This window comes from Rhineura floridana, chromosome 2 (genome assembly GCF_030035675.1).
Source record: "Rhineura floridana isolate rRhiFlo1 chromosome 2, rRhiFlo1.hap2, whole genome shotgun sequence".
Taxonomy (NCBI): domain Eukaryota; kingdom Metazoa; phylum Chordata; class Lepidosauria; order Squamata; family Rhineuridae; genus Rhineura; species Rhineura floridana.
The window spans coordinates 12,135,187-12,160,185 of record NC_084481.1 but is presented as its reverse complement, the minus strand read 5'-3'; the positions used below and the strand labels follow the sequence as shown (position 1 = coordinate 12,160,185).

At 45.8% G+C, this 24,999-nt stretch overlaps 1 non-coding gene across 1 annotated transcript; it reads left to right on the top strand.

Annotated features, from left to right (window-relative positions):
* Positions 1-4,649: 4,649 nt before the first annotated feature.
* On the top strand, positions 4,650-4,768 carry LOC133378671 (5S ribosomal RNA). The gene has a single exon (XR_009761103.1). It is a non-coding gene; the product is annotated as a 5S ribosomal RNA (ribosomal RNA).
* Positions 4,769-24,999: the final 20,231 nt, after the last annotated feature.

Here is a 24,999-nt window from a genome sequence, read left to right as displayed (position 1 = left end):
CTGCTAACAAGAACTAAGCGGTCTGAGCATATAACATCTGTGCTAGCCCATTTGCACTGGCTACCAATATGCTTCCGGGCCAGATTCAAAGTGTTGGTACTTACCTATAAAGCCTTATATGGCACGGGACCACAATATCTGTCGGAATGCCTCTCCCGATATGAACCGGCCCGTACACTACGGTCTACTACGAAGGCCCTCCTCCGGGTTCCGACTCATAGGGAAGCCCGGAGAGTGGTGACAAGATCTAGGGCCTTCTCAGTGGTGGCCCGGTGTCATGGCCCCGTCAGAGGACTCCTCAGATGAGGACGACTCGGGAGTAACAGCAGCAGACCCAGGAGCAGCAGGAGACACGGAGGAGCCTCCTGAGAATCCAGCTCCTTCTGCCCCTCAGCTGCAGAGCACCCCAGGGACAGCAGAGGCCTTGCAGCCAGACACAGACAGTGAACAGGATACTCCCCCCTCACCTGCAGAACGTAGACAGCAGAAGGTCAGGCAGAAGAGAGGCAGGCCTGTCTCCTTAAGGCCCAAACGCTGAGGGCTCACACCTGCTGTCCATCCTGCTCTTTATAAGGCACACCTTGGCTGCAGCTTGTTGCTGACTGCAACGTCAGGCGTGGCTTTGTGTAGACCTAGTTTCCCTGCAGCATCTCTTTGACTGACCTCCTTGGCAATTGATCCCGGACCTCCACTGACCTCGCTTCTGGACTTCTGACTCAGCAAGTACACTTCGGATAGGCCTGGCAGATTTACAACCCGACTGCTGGCTAAGGACTTTCCTTCCCTGCCAAAGACCCAGGAATTTCCAGCCCCCCCTGACACTGCTGATGCAGTGTAGAGCTGACACCCCCAAACTATGGAATGGTCTCCCCGAGGAGGTGCGCCTGGCGCTGACACTATCATCTTTTCGGCGCCAGGTTAAAACCTTTCTCTTCTCTGAGGCATTTTAATTCCTGTTAATTCTAAATTATTATATTTTGATTTTAGACTGTGCAGTTTTGTGTACAGTTTTGTGTTATTTTTATTGTATTTTTAATGTTCACCGCCCAGAGAGCTGTTGCTAGTCGGGCGGTATATAAGCTTAATTAAATAAATAATAAAATAAAATAAATAAATATACAATAAAAAGCTAGCCGGCATTTTAAAAGGCAGGAGTGCTCTGCCTGGATAAATACAGCACACATGTATGCATAGGAACAAGGGGGAGAGTTCAAAAAGGGGGGGAAGGAAGAGAAGTAGGCCAGAGCTTGGAAAAGTTACTTTTTTGAACTACAGCTCCCATCAGCCTAATCCAGTGGCCATGTTGCCTAGGGCTGATGGGAGTTGTAGTTCAAAAAAGTAACTTTTCCAAGCTCTGATGTAGGCCAAAATTTCAGAAGTGCCTTGTGATTGATGGGGGGGCGGCAGCAAGGCAAGGAGAGGCAGTGGGAGGGGCAGAAGGGGCTGCGGGGGGCGGGGGGGAAATGCCACAGGGGGGCAGAAGGGGCCGCGGGGGGGCACACACACACACAAATCACCGTCACTCACCTCCACAGCTCTTCGCCATTCTGCTGCTGCCTTCTCCTCCATTGTCCTTGCCCTGGCTTTTTCCTCCGGCGTCCATTTTTTCCTCTCAGACGCTAGCAGGCCCTGCCTACTCACCTCTTCCCTCGTGCCTCCTAACACAGATCACGAGGGAAGAGAGAGTCTGCACAGAGGTCCAATCAGTGTGAGGCACATGTCTTGTGTTAACCAATCAGAGCCAGGAGCTGACTTCCCCTTGTTCCCACCCCCAAGTAACATCCAACCTAACATGGAAACGTTAAAGTTGCAGCTGAAAAGTAGGGAAATTACTAGTCGTTCCGTTACTTGCCAAATGTAATGGAATTACCCACTCGTTATTTAAAATTGTAACTAATTACAAGTAACTCGTTAAAAATAATGAGTTACTTCCAAGCTCTGCATACAGACATGGCCCGCTCCTCACCCCCCATTGTTATCCCCACAACAATTCTGGGAGGTAGATTGGGTTAGAGAAAGTGATTGGCCCAAAGTCACCAAGGAAGCTCACAGAAAGAGGATTTGAACCCAGGCCTTCCTAGTCCAACACTTTGGCCACTCTGCCACAGGGGATATCTGACACAGAATTCTGAGCACCTCATGCAAGTACATCCCAGGAACCTTGAGGGGAAGCCCTGAGGTAGTTCAGTAGTTAAAACAACAACACACAAACTAATACAGGTCTGTCCCATAGCTCTTCCTTGCATGTGGTCAGGTGTGCCATATTTAATCTGGCCATGCTAAAAAGAGTTAGGAATTGCTGCTAAAATTGGGAGGTCTTCAGCCAGAGAGAATTAAGCTTCTTAGGGTTCAAGGTACTGAGAAGCATGCAGCTACAACCCCAGTGGTGGCTGGTGTCCAGTGAGAGTGCTACAGTGGAAAGCAGGCAGCCGAAACAGTCAGTGGAGCCACAGCTGAAGACAGGCAGAGCCAATTCATTCTAACTTTGTCCCCATCCTCTTCCTCCCTGCTGAGTTCTACAAGGGCAACACTGAGACTGAGAAGGATAAGGCACTGCTACCTCTGGGCTGGTTGCAAGTAAGAAGGCAGCTGGGTGGGGGCTGGCTGAGGGTAGGCAGAGGGTGGTAGGGCAGTGCCCCATTCACCCTATTGGACCAACCTCCACTGCACTACTCCTACCCCCATTCCTCCACTGGTCCCTTTGCCCGCTCTTCCCCCTTGCCTCATGTGGGGCACACTTAGAGCTCTGCTTGCCTACACCAGATAGAAAGGGGAGGGGATTGGTGGAGGCACACAGTGGAGGGTGCAGATGTTGCATCTAGTCTCCGGCCCAAACTAGATGCAGCAGTGGAAACAAGGGGCAGGGTAGGTCCAGTTTTGGTATCAAAGGGGTACGCAGGTGAGGGGAGCTGAACCCTCTTTCCTGCTTCCATCTTACTTTCTTGCAGTCTGTGTCAATATGGGCACCCCATTTTATCCTTCCAATAATAACCCTGTGAAGTAGTTTAGGCTCAGACAGGAGACTGGCCTCCTCCAGTGACCTTCAAGGCTGATCAGGATAGGAATCCAGGTTTCCTCAGTCAAAGTCGAAAAATGCTGCATATGATTGCCTGAACTGGTTGCTCCCAGGGGACAGCTATGTTTCCCCTGCCCTCCCATACAATTCCCCCTAGGAGTGGCAGAATATCATCAAGTTCTGTTGCTCCCAGAGGAACCTGCTCTGTTCAAGGCACATGGTGGCAAGAAGGCCTGTGTGCTAGCCATTCAGTGTGTGGGCAGCTGCACATAGTTTCAAAGGTTTTAAAGTGGAAAATGGGCGGGGAGAATGGAGGCAGCACACAACCCTTCAGACCACCTCATAAGTACTTTTAACTGTATTTTTAAATGTGGGTTTCCATCAAAAATCTGCCTAGAAATGGGATGGGGCAGACTAAGTCCCACCCACTTTCAGAACAGGGAGGAATCAGACTTTAATGAGTCCATCCATCCCTACTTACTGCACATAGAGATGGAATCACATGATGCGGCCAACATCCACCACTGTAGCCCACTGTGTACAGGTCATTGCAGTGTTTAGCCCATAGTGTATCAACAATATCTGTAGGCCTAAGAAGCCCTAAGTATTCAGCCACTATGTAGTATCACAATCTACAGTGATACTGTAGGGATTTAGTTCTAACATTTTAGAAAGAGATACAAATTTAAACTCCAGCACTGAATTTAAGTATTCTCTCACTTTCTCAAAAGTGTGCTTCACAATGCATTGTCTCAAAGTATCTCCATGAAGCTGATAAAGAGGATAATTTTAACCAAAATATATTGATGAGGATTCATTTGGGCGAAAGTAGGATTCCTAAGAATTCAGTAGAACTATAGCAAATGATGTGTACCTCAGAGGGGGGGGCTTGTGAGACAGGAGCTCAAAATAACTTCAGCTTCCTTAGCTAAGAGCAGATTTTTCAGTAATTTACGGTCTCGCAGTTTCCACGACTAAATTCGGTGTGCTGTGGCAGTGGAAAAGGGCAAATTCAGTACTAGGAATTATTTGGAAAGGGACTGAAAATAAAATGGCAGGTATCATAATGCAAGTATTTAAATCAGGGATGGTGAGTCTGTAATGCTCCAGATGTTGTTGGACTACAACTCCCAACATTCCTGACCACTGGCCATGCTGGCTGCGGCTGATGACAGATGGAATCCAAGAACATCTGTAGGGCCCACAGGTCCCGTATCCCTGATAGAAGTCTATGACATAAACCACCTTTAGAATACCAGCTATGAAAGGGGGGGGGGAGGACATTGCAAAGCTGAAGAAATGAAAAAAATGACAACTGAAATGGTCAAAGGCTTGATCAAAATTGCTTGATCAGAGTCTGAGGTCCCAATGTTGTTTGGGTCCCCCTTTGCCTACTATGTACATTTTAAAAAACATGCAATAATTATATTCATGCAGTTAACATTGTATCTAGCTTTGCCCTGATAACTACTGCATTAGAGAGAAACTCAGTCTCAGTTCAGTACATGGACTCCCATCTTGAGACAGTTGCCTTCATTCTGATCAAGTAAGGAGGTGAGGGTCTCATTGAAGAGATCACCTGAATAAATGCCACAAAAATGAGTCACATTTATGGCTCAGTAAGCCCTTTCAAGCCTACGGCCATACTACCCTAAACACGCCTGATCTCGTCTGATCTCAGAAGCTAAGCAGGGTCAGGCCTGGTTAGTACTTGGATGGGAGACCACCTGGGAATACCAAGTGCCGTAGGCTTAGAAGAAGGCAATGGTAAACCACCTCTGAATACCTCTTACCATGAAAACCCTATGACTATATCCAAAAAAGATTCATAGGGTCACCAAAAGCCATAATCTACTTGAAAGCATATTACAACAAGAAGCCCTTTCAGACAAAATCATTGCTGGAGGTAATTAAGAACACAAAAACAGCAGGACCTAAGCATTGTGATTGTGCATGTGTATGTGTGTATGTGTTCAGTGCATCTTAGGCAGGGCCTGGAGCACAAGAAGGGTCTGACCCCAAGCTACATGCAAACCCGTTACCTCAAAATATGTGTGCATGTGGGGGGGCAATTTAGGTGGTAACACTGGTCTGGTTTGCATGACATGTTAAGCCAAACCTTGGTTTAGCTCGGCACATGTTAGCGAGCCTCCTCAATATATACATGTTTCACACAAGAATGCTCTAAGGCAGTGGTTCCCAACCTTTATGAGCACGGGACCCCCTTTATAAGCTGAAAAAAAATTGTGACCCCCTCCCCAGGGAGGCAGGCTGGCTGCCAGGAAGGAAGGGGGGAAGCAGCCTTTCTTTGCAGGCTTGCTTCTTTTTGCTTCACAAAAAGCCCTCTCCTCTCATTCTAAGTAAGGGCGTTGCCAGTAGCGGCAGTGCAAGGAGACGGGAATCAGTGATAGTAATCCCCTCTTCTTCCTGGTAGCCCCACCCTCAGCCTCCTTTGGCATCTGCCATGTATTTTATAGGCAGATGCCTGCCCTTAGTGTGCCTGAAAGACGCTCTGGCACTTCAGGAAAAGGCCTCCCCTCTCGTTTGGAGCAAGGGGGAGGTGTCATCTGCAGCGGCAGTGGAAAGCAGACAGTGTAGAAGGAGTGAAGACTTTTTTAAAAAAATAATAATAAATAATTCATTTCTTTACTGTTCACGGCCCCCTCTGGATTACTTCGTGGCCCCCCTGGGGGTCCCGGCCCCCAGGCTGGGAACCACTGCTCTAAGGGTCATGTGTATTAGCATCTTTGGACTGGGGAAATAGCGTGTCTTGGCAGATTTATCCAGTAATTTATGCTAACAGGTCTTAAAATGGGAAGAATATTTACTGAATATACAATCAAAACCCACATTTAATACTGCAATGGGGAATAGCTTAGCAAAAATATATATAGATTTCTTTGGTTTGGGAGAATTAGCTGAATAATTCTGGTCATGACTCAGTTAGCTGAACAATTCTGGTCATGACTTTATTAACATAAGCACAACAGTCAAGAAGGAAACAAGCACACAAGGCATAAAGCATGAGTTGCTGAAAGGGTAGGTGTGTGGGGATTTGGTGGAAAGGTGTGCTCAGTAGGGATGGGATCCATTGACCGGTGTGGTTCAAAAGCATTCCATCAAACTAACAGGCTGGTATCTGTTAGAGTTTGTTCTTTGCTAGCCGCTGCTTTTGCCTATTTTTTTCCCCTTGCAAAAATATTTCCTGTTTGGAAAAGAAATATCAATATTTTGAAAGGAAATATTGATAAATGAAAGGAAATATCAATACAGTTATTGTTCTTAATAATGAGGGGTTCTCAAACTGTGGTCTGTGGACCACTGGTGGTCCCCAGACTTCATTCAGTGGTCTGCGGCATGTCCGTATTAAATATTCATTTTGATTTTTCACTGTATTTTGATTGCTCCTTTTGTTTCTTATACTGTATTTTGTTGCATTACCATTTGAATTCTATGGAATGCAAAATTATAATATAATAACATACAATATGTAAGAAATAAAAGAAGCAATTAAAATGCAACTAAAACTCATACAGCATCCAGGACTGCATGTTGCAAGTGTGTAAATGGGCAGAAAAAACCATCAAGTGGTCCACTAAGGCCCTATGTAATTTTCAGGTGGTACATGGGGAAAAAAAGGTTTGGGAACCACTGCTATAGGATAGGATAGCCCTGCACTTCACGGCAGGAGAGGGCAGGTCCCCATGCTGGCAGGATTTCCTTCTGTGGAAGCGTCAGTCGCTCTCTAGTTAGCATAATTAAATTTAGTCTCTTGAGTAACGACTCCATCTCCAGAGATGCCCTCCTTTGTAATGTTGGGCTGATTGTCCAAGCTATGTCCTGTGCACAGGAGTTGTGACATCACTCCGTTGAGGTGACTAATTTCCACCAGGCAGGCCTCCAGCAGCCTCCTTTCTTTTATTACAAAGTAAACCACATTGAAACCGTTTTAAAATCACATAGTCAATACTGGAGTGGAGTGTCTCCCTGAGTCTTGTAGCAGCCTGGCAACGCACAGCACAGTAGCAAAAAGATCAGGCCAGAACCAAGTGGTTGCAAGCTCCTCTGCAGGAGCCTGCATATTTGTGTGGTCTGAGCAAATGCAAGGTTTGGCTTAGGGTATTATGCAAACCAGGCCACTATGTCTTGCAGTACACTACCAATCAGTGCCCAAATGAAGCAGTCTCTTCACAAGAATACTCTCCGACACCACCCTGGTATCTATGAAGTCCAGACACACACACACATTTCATCTGCAGCTGAACACTGTAGCCTAAGCCATGTCACTAGAAAGAAAGGAGCCAAGTCCCTTCTGTAGTGCGTGAAGAAGATACGCTGATGTCCTTGAACCTGTCCATATGACCCATCCCCCACCACTTCAAGCCCAAGAGCGCTCCATCTAAGAGGCAGGAGCTGGTGGGTGTGTTTTAATGTTTTTTAACTTGATTTAATGCTGTATTTTTAAATGGCTGTAACCTGGCCTGGGACCTCATGGATCTAATAAATAATAATGTGCCCTCCCTTGCTGTGCAGCCCAAGTGAAGGAAGTGTTCCGTTCACGCCTGCTAGGTTGGGCTAGGTTTGGAGTTTCTGTTTCTTAGCCAGTCAGGGCAGGAAAAGGCTTCAGTCTAGTATTCTCTCTTCCATTCTTTCCTGTAGCTTTGAAGTGGATTGCCTTGACTGTATATAATTCTACCATTTCAACTAATATCACCGCTGTTAGATTAAAAAATGGAAAATATTGCTATGTTTATTCCCTGGGATCAATCTACATTTTCCCTACAGAGGCGTATATCAATCTGCAGAAGGGACAGTGAGAAAGCATAAACACTAGTATGTTGTGTGTTAATATTACACAATACTTCCCCCCCCTTACTTTATTGGAGTGACTGCCAGGTTTAGTTGTCTTTTTATTGATTTGTACTTCATTCTGTTTTATTCCTCGTCTCATTTGTTATATAATGTCTGTTTCCCTTGTTTTGTCTTGTGATGACTAATGGCTATAAGTAATAAATCTGAACGGACTTATTATTTATATAAGATATTTATAGGCCGCTTTTTAGAGCATAAATCCCCTTAAGGCATATTTCAACTGGTAAAAACAAACTATACAGTCAATAATCAAATGTAATCATAAATCACCATGGAAACAGCAATAAAATTAAAAATAAAATGCAAATAAACCAGCATTGTTTCCCATCACTTCCCAGCGGAGGAGAGAATCTTGTGTAGTGTATGCCTTTTTCCTACATGAAAGCAATATCCATACTGGAAAGTTGCCTTGTATGAAGCATCCCTAATGAAGAAAAATCTTTGACAGAGCCCAAGAGAGAGCACTTGGTAAAATCCTGTTTTATTAAAAGAAGTGTCAAACTCACATGCGATTTAAAACAGCCAGGAGCTCACCTGCAGAGCGGGATTCTAATACCATTTCTAATTGAATAAGTGCTGCGACAGCCTCATTGAACTCTGGAGTTAATAAAATCAGGATCCAGCCTGTGAAGACAAAAGGAGCAGAGGTGACTGCAGAAGAAACCAATAAAAAAGGGCATGATTTAGAAACAGAAAAATGGTGATTAGGCTGAAGTAGAAAAGAAAGAAAAGGACATCCAAGGGGGCTAAAGAAAGGGGGAGAAGATTAGTAACATATGGCAGGTATCAATTATTTACCATATATGCACAGTTAAGAAAGCTCACTTCCCATTGGGAATGAACCGGCTTTTAACAAGCTGCATCGTGTTTTAAACGCATATGGAAAGAAAACAGAGCAACTGAAAATTCTGCAATAAATTAGCATTTTCTTTCTTTTTCCAAGATGCAACTTTGTTGGATCGGGCCACTTTAAACCTTTGTGAATTAGGTTTCAAGAAAATTTTCACAGACATTAGCTGCACCAAGTTACAGGACAATCCAACATATGTTCAAGAAGTAAAAACAGCAGGGTGTGTATGTGATGAATATAGGACAGCATCCAATATTATAATGTAGACCCATTAAAATTAATTTACTAAAGCAATATTTCAGTGGGTCTTCTCTGAGTACGAGTTAGCTAGGCATCAACCCATAGCTTGTTGTTTTTAACTCTTTTGTTCCTGAGTGGAAGGAACAAAGGTTTCCCTTTTCCTTTTAGACAAAATAAAATGCAAGTGAAAATAGCCTGTGTACTAAGATCCAAGGTATGGAACACTGTTATATTCTCACACATCCCACCCCAGACTAACTGCAACCAATTTGACTCCTTCAATAACTCCCACGGTAACCTCTTTGCCTTCATGTCAGAATCACAGTACAATGACTCCAGAGAGGTAATTTTCTGTCTACACCCACTCCTCCTCTCCCATCTTTCCTGTTCTGGAAAAGGCCAGAAGCAAATCGATGTCCATTAAATAAGGTGGCCATGTGACCTATTTTACAGTCCTCTATTTGTCTAATCCAAATCTGGTTTAAAGAAGGGAGACCAGGGGCTTTGAAGTTGTCATCAACCTGAGCAGCAGGCACACAGGTCACCTGGTCACAGGCTTCCCCGCTATGGTGAGAGAGATGTATGGTATTTCTATTGAAATTATAGTACCTGTTTCTAAACCTGTTTATATACATAAATTAGCCTATGCAAAACTTGTGCAAAGCTGTGCCCTCTTTCTTGGTGACATACTAAGTGGCCACCCGATCACCCTAAACATGAATAAGGGACTGATTTGCAACCCGACCCTTTCAGCAACCCAATGTGAAGCCCATTTCCTATGGATAGCAATGAGATCCACAGCTGGGAGATTGTGGATAGGCAAGGAGACCTGTGGTCATGTAGCAGTGCCAAGGATTTCAGGGATGTATCAGTACAGGGATACCAATTATATTATATTTATTATTATATTATATTATATTATATTATATTTATTAGTCGCCCATCTGGCTGGTTGACCAGCCACTCTGGGCGACGTACAAGATAAAATACAATGAACATTAAAAAATTAAAATTTAAGAACCCATCAGTAAAACTTAACCCATTCCAAAGGCCTGCCGGAAAAGCCAAGTCTTTAAAGTCCGGCGGAAGCTCATCATAGAAGGGGCATGGCGGAGATCATTTGGGAGATAATTCCATAGGGTGGGGGCCACTATTGAAAAGGCCCTCCCTCTGGTCCTCACCAGCCTAGCTGTTTTAACCGGTGGGATCGAGAGAAGGTCTTCTGAGGCTGATCTTGCTGAGCGGCATCCCTGCCGATGCTGGAGGCGCTCCTTCAGATAGACTGGTCCAAAACCATATAGGGATTTAAAGGTTAAAACCAACACCTTGAATTGGGCTCGGTAAGCAACCGGTAACCAGTGCAACTCCTTTAACACTGGAGTGATATGATCCTGCCGGCGGCTGCCTTTGATCAGACGAGCCGCTGCATTCTGTACCAGTTGCAACTTCCGGACCGTTTTCAAGGGTAACTCCACGTAGAGCGCATTACAGTAGTCTAGGCGAGAGGTGACCAGGGCATGTACTACTGGTGGGAGCAGATGGTTGGGAAGGTAGGGGCGCAGCCTCCGTATCAGATGGAGTTGATACAGCGCCGCCCGGCTCACAGCCGAAACCTGAGCCTCCATGGACAGCTGGGAATCAAGGATGACCCCCAGGCTGCGGACCTGGTCTTTTAGGGGCAAACAAACCCCTTTAAGCACCAGGTCTATATCCCCCAACCTTCCCTTGTCTCCCACAAACAGTACCTCGGTTTTGTCTGGATTCAGTTTCAGCTTATTCCTCCCCATCCAGCCACTCACCGACTCCAGGCACTTGCACAGGGTTTCTACAGCCAACCTCGGTGAAGATTTAAATGAGAGATAGAGCTGCGTGTCATCCGCATACTGATGACACTGCAGCCCAAATCTCCTGATGATCGCCCCGAGCGGCTTAATATAGATGTTAAACAACATTGGAGAGAGGATGGAACCCTGTGGCACCCCGCAAGTGAGAGGCCAAGGGTCCAAAACCTCCTCCTCCAACGCTACTCTTTGGTACCTACCGGAGAGGAAGGAGTGGAACCACTGCAATACAGTGCCCCCCATGCCCAACCTCTCCAGGCGGTCCAAGAGGATACCGTGGTCAACGGTATCAAAAGCCGCTGAGAGATCGAGGAGGACAAGGAAGGTGCATTCGCCCCTATCCCATGCCCTCCTCATATCATCTACCAAGGCGACCAATGCTGTTTCAGTCCCATGTCCAGGCCTGAAACCTGATTGAAATGGATCCAGATAATCTGCTTCCTCCAAGTGCGCTTGCAACTGCTTTGCCACCACCCGCTCAATCGCCTTGCCTAAGAATGGCAAGTTTGAAACTGGGCGAAAGTTATTCAAATCTCGAGGGTCCAAGGAGGACTTCTTTAAGAGTGGTTTTATTATTGCCTCCTTGAGCGCTGATGGCATTACTCCCTGTTCAAGTGAAGCATTTACCACCAGCTTGATCCCCTCGCCCAGTTTATCTTTACAGCTCATAATGAGCCATGATGGGCAAGGATCAAGTAAGCAGGTCGTTGGCTTTAAGGTTGAAAGCACCTTGTCCACTTCATCAGAAGGAAGAAGCTGGAACCTATCCCACGCCACCAGAGCAGCACTGGTCACCGCTGGCTCACTCACTGTATCCACAGCGTACGGAATAGCACTTTTGATACGATCGTTTTTCTCCGTGAAGTGCTTTGCAAATTCGTCACAGGTGACCTTATCATGTTCCATCAGTTCTGGAGCAACTGGACCAACCAGGCTCCAGACCACTTGGAACAGTCTCCTGGGACAGCACTCTGCAGATGCAATAGAGGCAGCATAAAAATCTCTTTTTGCTGCCCTTATTGCCACATGATAGGTTGTCGCCGCAGCTCTAACATGTGTTCGATCATCATCAGAGCGAGACTTCCGCCACTGGCGCTCTAGCCGTCTCACCTCCCACCTCAGAATTCGCAGCCGTGGGGTAAACCACGGTGCCGTCTGAGTTCTATTCAGGGGGAGAGGGCGTTTCGGAGCCACCCGGTCTAATGCTCCGGTGATTGCAGTATTCCAACCTTCCACCAGGGCCTCAGACAAGTGGCTGTGTGCCTGCTCCAATAAATCCCCAAGCGCATTCAGGAATCCATCAGGATCCATCAAACGCCTGGGGCGGACCATCTTAATGGGTCCTCCACCCCCACGGAGGGTTTGTGGCATCGAAAAGTCTACCTTCACCAAATAGTGGTCTGACCATGACAAGGGTATGATGGAAGTATTCCCAATTTTCAGATCACTTCCCTCCTCTCCGAGACAAACACAAGGTCAAGTGCATGCCCGGCTACATGGGTGGGCCCCATAGGTGCAGCTCCCAGGAAGCCATGGTTTCCAAGAAGTCCCGAGGTGCCCCAGTGAGAGTGGCCTCCGAATGCACATTGAAGTCCCCCAATACCAAAAGGTTTGGGGACTGCACCCATACATCCGAGACCACTTCTAGCACCTCGGCCAGGGAGTCCGTCGTGCAGCGGGGTGGACGGTACACGAGCAGAATCCCTAAACAGCCCTTTGGGCCCAACCTCCAGTACATGCAATCTGCCACCCTGGTCTCACAGAGAGGAGGTCTGGTGAAAAGACTCTTGATAAATAACCGCCACTCCCCCTCCCCGACTACCGACCCTCGGCTGCTGTGCATACGAAAACCCAGCCGGGCACATGGCAGTCAAGATAGGAGCAGCTGCATCATCCAGCCAGGTTTCCGTAATACATGCCAGGTCCGCCCCCTCATCCAAAATCATATCGTGGATGAGGGATGTTTTTTGGGCTACAGACCTGGCATTGCACAGCAGTAATCGAAGGTCAGAGTATGGAGACTGGCCACCCCTAGCTGTCTGTTGGCTCTGGACAGGCCCGGAACGAGGGACAGATATTATGCATCTCTCCCTGGTTCCTCTTCTCTGAGATGGCCTGCCCCTAGCTCCCCACCAGCATCTGCCGCCCAGCCTCGCTATACATTGGCCTCCCACCCTTCCCCATCACTCCCTTGACACATGCCCCAATGTGGCTTCCCTCACCCAGGCAAGCACCCACATTAACACAACCCCCCAAAGAAGGTGGTAAAGGTGGAGAGGCAATCCAACAGCAACCAAGCAGCCGACTCTTTTTCCTTGGGGGGTGATGGTCTCGTCTCCTGCCGGTCTTAAGTCTTCTAGGCCACCTCAGCAAGCTCACCAAGAGACCGGATGTGGCTTGTGCAAAGATGAGAACTGAGGGCTGGATGCGTAGGCTTGGGAGGGTTGAGGAAGAGCCCAAACAATGTTTTGGAACACCTGCCAAAGGAAGAGCAAAGAGGTGCAAAAAGGAATTAGCTGCACAGCTCCATTTTGCAGGTCTTTGATTGGCCCTAAAGAGGAAAATAGGTGGCAAGCTGGAAGTTTCCTCATCAGCTCCTGTCACTGAGCATGCGAGTTCAGCGGATAAAGGTTGAGTTTAGCATTTGCTTCTGCTCTGGCCAAACTCATGCCCAGGGTTCACTCTAGGTTTGAGGGGGCTCTTAGCAAAGTTCCTCTGAAGGAGGCCCTTGTTGGTGCCCCCCATCCCGGCATGTTTACCTGGGGACAGTGGTAGCACTGGGCAGCAGCACTCTGATCAACCCTGAGGCTGGGTCTGAGAGAGCTTCCATTTGAATTTCCCACAGTGCTCCCCATGTAAGAAAAGTTGTGGCTTGGGACATTGTGAAAAATTTAAATCGTGGCCCTTCCATCAGTTTGGCCCTGTGAAGACTCTGTTACAACCATCTGTATTCTTATTTTTCATCACCAGTTGCCTGCGCTTGTATGTGTATTAACGCTGCTTCTACTTATCTTCTGCCACTAACTAGATCTTAATGAACATCCAACTGTACAAGGCTAAATGCAAACAGACCCTCCAGCTGTATGGGGAGCATTTTCCAATGGTAGATTTAGTACTAAACTAAGAGTGATACAAAGATGCTCACAGTGTAAGGGATGAGTTACTAGCTGCAACATTCTTACTGGATCTCTCATTCTCTCCATCACAGCAAGCCCCATAGTATAGGTCAAAGGTCCCCCAATAGTCCCTAGGTATGGCCCCCAGGAAGGAGCAGCCTAAATGGCTTCTATTGATCTATCAGATTGACTGAGCCCCTGCTGTGATTAATTTTAGACCAAAAGCACCTGCGGTAGTAAAGCAATAGGTCAAGGTTTCAAAGCTGTATTGGCTATAGCCATAGCTGCTTTTTAAGGGCGCATAAGGCCCTTTAAAAGGCCAGTGAAGGATTGTAGCTTGTACTGGCTTTCCAGGGCTGTTAATATTAACCCACAGAACCGGCTGTACTCAGCTTCATAGCTTGCCCTAATAGCAGCTTAATAGCACAATAATGTGGACTGAGCAGAAGTTATCGGATTGATCTTCTGATTGATGGGGAAATCACGACCACTCTGGCCTCTTTGCTCGCTGTTCACTGGATTGTTTTGGAATTCATCATACATACTGACCACAGCACTTAGTTTCATAATTAATGTTGGGAACAAAAGAAGACATTAATTTATCAGTTCTTGCTTCGTCCACGTTTCATCCCCAACAGTTCATTCTTAATGTGAGTACAGATTGAAGTACCACATGATGATGATTGTGTTGCTTTGTTCACTCCCTAGAGTCATCCATCCACACATGCAATTTGACATCTATCTATCTATCTATCTATCTATCTATCTATCTATCTATCTATCTATCTATCTATCTATCTGTCTATCTATCTGTCTATCTGTCTATCTGTCTATCTGTCTATCTGTCTATCTATCTATCTATCTATCTATCTATCTATCTATCTATCTATCTATCTATCTATCTATCTATCTATCTATCTATCTATCTATCTATCTATCTATCTATCTATCTATCTATCTATCTATCTATCTATCTATTCTCCACACTCTGCCTTTCCTTCAGTGTGCACATGGGACAACACATCTTATTTTCACAACAATCCTGTGAAGCAGATTAGGCTGAGACACATAGAAACTTACATGATCATGCCAGGTGAGCTGCACAACTGAGGGGAAGAACTGGAATCCAGCCCACTGCCACCTAGAATTCTATTCACTACATCACACAGGTTGTGTGCCAGTGTGGTGTAGTGGTTAAAGGGTTAAGCTAAGACCAGGGGAACCAGCTTTCACATCTCTACCCAGCTATGAAGCTCACGGAGTGACCTTGGGTCAAGCAATATATTCCAGCCTAGTCTATCGCCCAGGGTGGTCGTGAGGATATGGGGGGGAGGGAGCAATTAGGCCCCTTGAGCTCCTTGGAGGAAGGGTATATTTTATTTATTTATTTATTTATTTATTACATTTATATACCGCCCCATAGCTGAAGCTCTCTGGGTGGTTTACAGCAATTAAAAACATATACACAGATTTTAAAACACAAAAAACAATTTAAAAACACAATTAAAAAGAATTTTAAAAAATTAAAAAATTAAAAACACATGCTAAAATGCCTGGGAGAAGAGGAAAGTCTTAATCTGGCGCTGAAAAGATAACAGTGTTGGTGCCAGGTGCACCTCATCAAGAAGATCATTCCTTAATTTATAATTTATAATGTATAGGTTCAGAGATCTCAGCCAGGGCAATATCTGTGATCTCCAGTGGTCCAAAATATATTTCCGAGTTTGTGAGTATTCAGAGGTCCTTGTACTCACATGTAAGATCACTCACAAATAAGATGCCTCCCCATGATGGAGAAATATTCTCCATGATGGAGAATAAAATAAAAAAATGGTCCTGGGCAATGCATGATCCAGATGTAGGAATATATGGATTTTTCAGCCCGAAGAACAGTCTGTAGCACTCTCATCTTTCTTTTGGGCAGATCCACACCATACATTTAAAGCACATCCACAACGCCCATTTAAAGCACATGACTTTCCCCCAAGGATTCTGGAAATAGCATGTTCCCTTCAGAGACCTATAAATTCCCGGCACCCTTAACAAACTGCGTTCCCCATGATTGTTTGGGGGAAAGTCACGTGCTTTAATGTATGGTGTAGACCTACTCAAAGGATCCTCCCCTTGACATGAGGATGCATCTCATCCAATAAAAAACGATGAGCTTACTTGGGCATTGTAATAGGCTTCACCACAAATTGTTATGTCACTCCCTGGGGTGTTGGCAATATGAGTCAGAACTCAGTCTCCTTATCCACATGTTGTGAAACTACTCAGATGCAAGCCCATTTGGAATGAAGTAATTAGGGCACAATCCAACTGCTATTTACCCTGGGCTGAGGGGAGGTGGATATGGCAGACTCCTCCTCATGGCTCAGCAGTGACAGAGCCGGAACGTAGCCAGCGCAGAAGGGGAGCCGGCGGAAGGCCCCAAAAAGAGGAGTTCCGGGGCACGTTGGAGGAGGGGCCGAGGGGAGGGGACTTAAGCCACATTGGAGCGCTCCTGCAGGTCCCAATCTAGGCAAAAGGTACACCAAGAAAAAGGTCTAAGAAAATAATTGCAAAAGAAGCATGACAACATTTGATCAGGATATTTGGTTTGTATGGGCCAAAGCACCTTAAGCATGTCCTCTTGCCCTATTTTGACTTCCCCTTTTTTATTTTTTGTTTGACTGTTACTTTAATTGCATTGTTAAAACATGTACTTGAAAGAATCAGTTAAAAAAGAATATACATATTCGTGTCAGAATTACTAAAGAAACTTTTAGGGGATATTCGAGCTGTGCTATCAGTTGCTCACTGCTCCAGAAAGACGCCAACTGAGCCTGCCCCCCGGCCACGCCCACTCCATCCATGTTTCAGATCTGCTGTTGATATTTGGATGTGGATTTTTTTCACTCTCACAGAATTCCAGGAAGTAGTGGTTATTGTTGGTGGTGAGGATGTTGCTGATGGGGGAGGGGGAGGGATTGTAGGACTCTTCTGAAGCCACAGCCATCGAGGCTGTTTTCTAAACGGTCTTAACAGATCGGAAGCAACCAAAGCTCAGTCTCTTTAACAAGCAAACAAGGAAACATGAACTTCCTCCCTTTCCGCTAAAAGAGCTCTCGGGTTACACATCAATAGCTTTTGCAATTGCCCTTTGAAAGACAGTAACGGGGCTAAGCTCAGATCAATGAAGATGCTTTTCGAGTGGGGGAGGGAATGGAGATACAGGGCCAGGAATGGGTGGGGGAAGGGCATGATTATAATCTAGTAATGGTTACCATGGGAGATTCACAAATACAACTTCCTAACAGAGGAATTCAGAAATACAACTTCCTAACAAAATAGCTCTCAGGGATTGTTTACCAACGGTCAATGTCGGAGGCAGTATGCTTCCAAATACCTGTTGCTGGAAACCGCAGGAGGGGAGAATGCTCTTGCACTCAGGCCCTGCTTGCTGGCTTCCCATAGGCAGCTCATTGGCTCCTGGTAGGCTCCTGGCCTGATCTAGCAGGCTCTTTTTATGTTCTGATGTCATCTCTGGATTTTGATTTGATCCTGATGCCCCATTTTTTGTTAATGATGCAGGAAATTCTATAGAAGAATGGGAGGAAACCAAAATGTGTGGGGATTTTGCATTCAGGCTTCACATATACAAAAACCATGTGGATTGCATGTTCAAGTATGAAGGAAAACCATTAATGTCAGCATCTCAAATGACAAATGCTTTCTCTGTTTGTGATAGAAAGGAACTAGCCTGTACAGATATTCAGTGAATGTGTGTTCACAGAGGGAGAGGAATGAGTTTGTGGCCACTGTTGTCCACCTCTACACATTCATCTGAACAAAGCCTGCACCTGCTGCGCAGGTAGATGCTGTCTGAGTCCTGGCTGTCTCTACACGATCTGGATCCCAGTAAAAGGCAGAGTCGCTGATGGCACACCCAGTTGTATGTGTGTGGTCTCTGCTCGGATCTACAGAAAAGTACGCATGGAGGTCAGAAGCAGGGATGGCAAGTGCGATCCTAACTGGCCTCCTCAACACATTCACCGATAAATGATTGTATCAGGTTCTGTGGGTACACCAGGCTCAAAGAATATAGTCCTCTTTCTTGGATGTCACAAATGGGGAAGTAAAACTGATGAGGGGAATTGGGGTGGGCTTGTCCTCATGTGATCCTTTCAGTGGATCCCCACCCCACTGAAAGGAACTTGGGTATGTTTCTGTGTTTGAATTGGGAGCAGAGGATGCTTGCTGTGCAGTGCACATGGCTGTTGCCCCTGAAGCATCCTGGCATCTGGTTGCCCATCCAGCCCAGTGCTGTCTACTATTGCTCTCCAGATTCTCTGGAAGATTGTTCCCATCACATTCTACTTGATCCTTTTAACCGGGGATGCCAGGGACTGAAGATGGGGCCTTCGCATTCAGAGCAGGTGCTCTAGCCCACAGCTAGGGATATGGGAACCTGTGACCCTCCAGATGCTGTTCGGCTCCAACTCCCATCAGTCCCTGCCAGCGTGGCCAATGGGCAGAGATGATGGGAGTTGTCTTCTAAAAATACACACTTTAAGTTGGATTTATGTGTTACGTCAGATTTCTGCATAAAGCAGGGGATTGGACTATTCTATGACAACTCTACCATTCTGATTCTATGGAGGCCACAGGTTCCCCGTCCCTGTAGTATAGTTCCTTCCCAAATACTGTACTCTGGGGAGGCCAGCACAATGTCCCTGGGAGCTCTTGGGATGTGTGGATCACCTTCCCATAATCATCCCACCCAGCAATTCCCACTAGTTGTGGAAGGAAAGTGAATGCACTTGTTTCCTTTCTGCCAGCATAATTCATGCCCTGATAGTTTGGGCAGAGCTTGGAAAAGTTACTTTTTTGAACTACAACTCCCATCAGCCCCAGCCAGCACGGCCACTGGATTGGGTTGATGGGAGTTGTAGTTCAAAAAAAGTAACTTTTCCAAGCTCTGAGTTTGGGTTGCATGAAAAAAAGACCACCTGATGCACACATTGCACTTGCCTGCCATTTGGAGTCTCTTCAGTCTGGACTGGGGAGCCTTGTTCAGCCTGGGGACCACATTCACGTCTGGACAACCTTCTGAGGGCCACATGCCAGTGGCGGGTGGGGGGGTCAGAGGCAAAAAGTGCCACAGATGTACATTTTACCTTTGTACCGTAGGCTGCTTTCTACCCACTCATACTACTTGTAGGCTGCTTTCTACCCACTCTCTGTCCTCCATCCAGATAAGCAAGAGGCATTATCAGAGTTCAAGGGCACATTGCAGCCATGCAAAAAACACCCAGACTGTGAAGCATGGCCAGTGGATGGTGCAGCCTGGAAAGAGTTCCAACAGAGGCCTGGAGGGCCCCAGTCCTGGAGCCCCTCCCCCCCAGTAGGCTATTGGTTTTGTACCACAGCTCACTGCAGAGAAAGGGAGTGTTTCACCAGGCCAACACAAACAGTCCCGCCACCAACACTTTCAGGGAAAATGCCTGATCCCTGTGATGAGTTACCCAGTGGGTAATAGCTGCCATGTACATAACCTCCGCTCCTGTTTATGCAGTGCCTTGACAACAGAGGCAAGTTGTTCAGGCATAAGTCTGAAATTTGATAGAGACCATTACAGCTGATAATGAAAACTGACCCTTAACGGAAGTATCAAGAGGCTTATGAGTGCTTTGTTTTCACTAAAAAATATATTTCTCACAATCTCATCTCAGTTGCTGGTTGCTGATCGTTCTCTGTTATTTATTTATGTGATTCTGTTTATGAATAACTTCCCATGAAATCGCTTTGAGATGTTTTATGGGAAGCAATTCATAAATGGAATCAAATAAATAAATACGAAACAATGATATGCAATTGAAATCTAAGAAGGATAATCTTGAGGAAACCTGTTTTCCTAATCCTAAAAGGGAAGGAGGGGAAAAAAACAGTATTAGCTACGCAACAGTGATGCTGTTCATCCCAATTTGGAGTTATTCCCCATATACCTTACCATTATAAGTCCATGGCATCATTCCATTCGAAGCCCTTTAGAGATCTGTGGAGACTAAAGTCCTGAAAAGCATGAGTCACCCACATTTTCCCTGGGGATCCTGATTAATTTCCAGCCTTGATTGCATCATGTGTGTTTGCTGAGGCATATATGTGCATCATATGGCAGGAAAAGGGATCTCCAGACTGAAGCCCAACAAAGCAGCACAACTGGTAGTTGTTATAAGTAGTGTGTGTGTGTGCATGCATGCAGGATGGGAGAGGAATCTGAGATTCCACTCAAAGTATGACTAATAGATTGGCCTGCAACCTGCAATCATCCCGATTGCAAATAGGAGGTCTATAAACCTGTATAGCCACAATTATGCTAAAAACAGGGGGGAAATCTCTTGTGTTTCTAGAGAATCACACATATAAAACAATCAAGTTTCTAGTCCTTTCATGTGCAAAGAGAACTAGGCCTAGAAGGCCGAGGATCCAGATGGATCTTTTAGTGCAGGGGTCGCCAATCCATTGCCTGCAGGTGCCATGGTGTCCGCAAGGGCTTTGAAATTGGGTAGCTCAGAATCTGAGCTTTCATTTTTTTTAAAAAAAAGAATGTCTCTAGCCCTCCTAGAAAGAAAGTTATGGAGCAAAATGTGCAGGGACCCTTCTAAGCAACTTATGTGAAGAGCCAGCCTGGCTGCTCCTGCCTATCAGTGTTATTAGTTAATGAGTGAAATCAGAGCTGTGACTGGTAAGTGCATAGTCTGGCAATGTAGGCTTTAGTTGAGTTGGCTTTGAGAAAAAAACAGAGTTCTTGTGCCTTTAACGATGGTGTGGCAGGCAGAAATTCAACAGGTCAAGCCTTTTCTAGTATGGAAATATTATTATTATTTATTAGATTTGTTAGACGCCCATCTGGCAGAGATTAGTCTGCCACTCTGGGCGACGTACAACAAAAATACAAATACAATCCATATAAAAACAGACAGAAAACATTAAAAGATTAAAAAGTTAATAACCCCTAGAATTGCACTCTGACAGCCTAACCCCCCTCCCATGCCTGGTTAAAGAGCCAAGTCTTCAAGGCCCGTCGAAAACACAGCAGGGAGGGGGCCTGGCGGAGGTCAGTTGGCAAGGAGTTCCAAAGTGAGCGGGCTACGACTGAGAAAGCTCTTGATATAATTATGGGAAAAGTTTCACCATGACTACTTTCTAATTTTGTGTTATGCCATCCCCCCCATGGCAGCCATTTTGTGTTAGGCCAAGGTCCCATGGCAGCCATTTTGTGACTGGTGCCCCCAGCACTCTCTCAAAAATTCAAATGTACCCTCTGGTCCAAAAAGATTGGCGCCTCCTATTCTAGTGTGTAGTTTTTAGGCTCCCCCCCTTTTTTACTCTACAATAAGATACAACATAAGAAATAAGAGAAGCAATAAAAATACAATTAAAAATCATACAGCATCTAGCACAGTACATTACGCTACAACAGGCAGGAAAATCATTAAGTGGCCTGCCAAGATCTCAGCAATTTTCAAGTGGTCTGTGGGGAAAAGTTTGAGAACCACTGCTGTAATCCTTACAGCAACCCTTTAAGGTGGGCAAGTATTATTTTTCTTCATAGATGGGCTTGCAAAAGGCCACCCTCCATTTATGGCTGGAGTGAGATATCAGCTGTCTTTCCTGTGACCCTTTGCTAAAACACCAACCAGAGCTGTACACTTGGGGGATTCCAGTCTTCCGCTTGGACTTGCCATATTTCTGGCCTGGTTCAGAGGTGTTCACATGCTGACTTCATGCAACTGAGAATGCTTGCATCTGGGAGTAGCCATTACCTTTCTGATACAATACTAATTGACGGGCTTGATAAATTGCAAGGTTTTCATGCCCTGAAGCACAGTTGTTAGTTACTCTAATGAATAGATCTGCCTTGTTCCTTAGATGACAAAGCCACCCTCCACAGAGCTGGCCTTATAGCGACGCTTGCAGATGATGCAGCCTCCCTTGCTCAAGCTTTCCTCTTGCTGCCTGCCTACTCCTAACATCCATTCCTTTCACCCACTGTATCCCAATAATTTCCACTCTAAGTAGGATTTCCACCTTTTGTTAAAAAAAAAAGAAAAAATGCTTAAAGCTCCATAAGACTTGGAGAAATGAGGAAAATAAAATTTTGCATGCATGGCAAAGCCAGCTGGCTCTCTATCCAATGTGCTGAATCTGCCTTGTATGCTTTATACGCATAGGCTTGGATGTGAAGATACATTAACCTAAGGAAATTCATGGAAGGCATGTTTCCTGTCCTCTCCTCCCCCAGCAGCCACCTGAGTCCCCCAGAAAGCCTCTCCAGGGTGTCAGGGGCCCTCTTGGACCATGTGGGACTGGCTGCTGGGAGAATCACCCAAAATTGAGCAAAGGTTCCCCAGCAGACCCAACATCCTATCCCATATTGGCAAGGAGGTCCTTCAGGGAAGCTTTTTTGGTAGCTGCTGAGGGGGGATGAGAGGACAGAAAACCTTCTGTGTTATTGCTGGATCAAAAGCATTGAGCTAAAAGGTTGTATGTAGCAGAGGAGGTGGAGCTCTCCAAAGGCAAGATCAATTTCTTTTATTTGAAAATGCAATTAAAAAAAATACTAGCCTCCATGAACAGCACTTTATCAGTAGCTCCTGTTTCTCCGAACAAGGCTATATTAGGGCAAGATCACACATCATCTTATGAACGAATTCAAAGTTACTTCCATTCCTTCCTGCCTCCCAGGCCACACTCACAGTCACTGAGTGGAAGGCAGAGAGGAGTGATAAATGACTTTGAATTGGTGAGTGTGAGGACTGAGACAGTATTAGTTAGTCTAACACAGGGGTCACCAACCTTTTGGGGCCCGTAGGCACATTTGGAAACCTGTGAACCTGCCTTGGGTAACTTCCACCCCATACAGCTACTACACACACAAACCACCCACCCACACTGAGGAAAAAAGGGAAGAGAGCAGAGCTGCTGGAGGCCAAGCCAAAATTCGATAGGAGAGGCTTCATCCGGAGCAACAGGAAGGATCAGGAGACAGCATGACACCTGGAGGCACCATGTTGGCAACCCAACAACACAATCACAAGCTCTGCCTCAGTACTCACCGTCTCTAACATGGCTTGAAGTTCTATCTCTTGGGCATGAATTTAAAAGGTGGTAATATCAATCCTTTCATTTTGCATCATCACCATCCTCATTTGTCAAGCACCCAAAATAAAACTTCATTTTGTGAATTAAAACTGCTAGTTAAAGGGGCAGGGCAAGGAACACTGAAGGCCTGATCCTTAACTAGTAGGAGTCCCATTCAGCCCAAACACACCACACATTTAAAGCACATTCCCCACCCCAAGAATCCTGGGACCTGCAGTTTGTTAAGGGTGCTGGGAACTGAAGCTCTGAGGGGTAAATGACAGTTCCCAGAATTCTTGAGGGGGTGGGTGGGAATGTGCTTTAAATGTCTGATGTTTAAGCAGTCTCACATTTCATCAGATGTTGCCCACATCCTATCAGACTTAAAGGTTTAGAGCTTAGCATGTTTTTTTTAATGAAATCTAGGATCCATCCAATACGTTTTTGTATTTATACGGGGCAATTGCAAGAATTGCAGAATACACACAGTGCTGAACATGAAGACGCTTTCATTGGTTTTTCATAGTTCTGAGGCCGTGAAGACTATTACGTGAGGAGCAGCCTTCACCTCTGTCTGATTTAGGTGGAGGATAGCTCTTTGTGTTCCACGTGGTTCTGCTAACTGATGGCTTTGTTTAAAGGCAATTAATGCACGAGATTGAGGCAGCGCCCATTAGGATTGCTGCTGCTTCCAAGACGACTCCTAAACGTCCTTGGCCTGCCTCGTTTTTGCAATGTGACGCAGAGCGGGGTCTTGCAGCAATCTCCTGGCTTCCGCATATGGCGGCTGGATTATTCCTGGGGAGTGGGGACTGATGGGACGATGAAGAAGGCCTCAAAAGAAAAACAACAATATTTGTTAGTGGCAAGCGCGTGTTTCTTCCCTGGAGCCCGGCTGTTTCAACAGCCTGCTCCCACCATCCAGGCGCCTCAACCCAATTCCCCAGCCGTCAAGCCTTTGCCTGCCTGCCTGCCTCTGCTGCTGCTTTCCAGCTCAGAGCAAGTCCTGTGGGCTTTCATCTATGGCGTCTCAGGCTCGGCAGCAGCAAGTCACACCATAAGCATCACTTTCTTGCCTGACCGATCTCGTCCTCACCAGGTTATTGTTTGGGCCAATGAAAATCAGGGGATTGGGGTTGTTGTCGCTAATGGCGATGAGTAAGTCATCATTATCTTCGAAGGACTGTTTGCGATCATTTGCATCATTCCTTTTAACTTCTGTTCCCTCTCCGCCCCTCTCGTTTTGCTTTGCTGGCCTCTGCAGTGCTTGGAATACAAAGGGGAGGTCTTATTAAAATCCTCAGCCTGTGCTAGCCAGAAGGCCAGAGGAAAGGCATCCGCTTGCTTGTGATGAAGCTGAAATGAAGGAAGGGAGAGGACATCTGGGTGATTGTAAAAAAGGACAGTGCTGTGCTGTGCTGTGCTGTGTTTTGGAAAGGGGCATGCATTCACTGAGCACTGCCCTTTCCCAACTTCAGACTTCACGCGCTGCTGCAATACAAAGCAAAAATAACTGAAGCGTCTTGTGGCACCTTAAAGATTAGCAAAAGGAACATTTTAGTGTTGTATGTGGCGGACGTGTGAATCAACAAAGTAGTACTGGAAAACTGAACACACACCCTGCAAGTAAAATGAATATCATACTTTCTTCAGACCCTTAGATTATTGTTTTTATTAATATTTTCAAAAAATGTACTTTTCACATACCGAGAACTGATATTACAGTGTATATTGTTATAGCAGCCAGGGAATGTTATGTAAGGGGTTTGGAACTTTTATAATAATGATAGCAGAATCCTAACCTTGCCTACTCAGAAGTAAGTCCTATTGTATTTAATGGAGGCTACTCCCAGGGGAGTGGGGCCCTAAATTGCTTGAATGGCAAAAAACAGTTACATAAAGACATTGTAATGCCAAAATCTAACTTCATATGTGTAA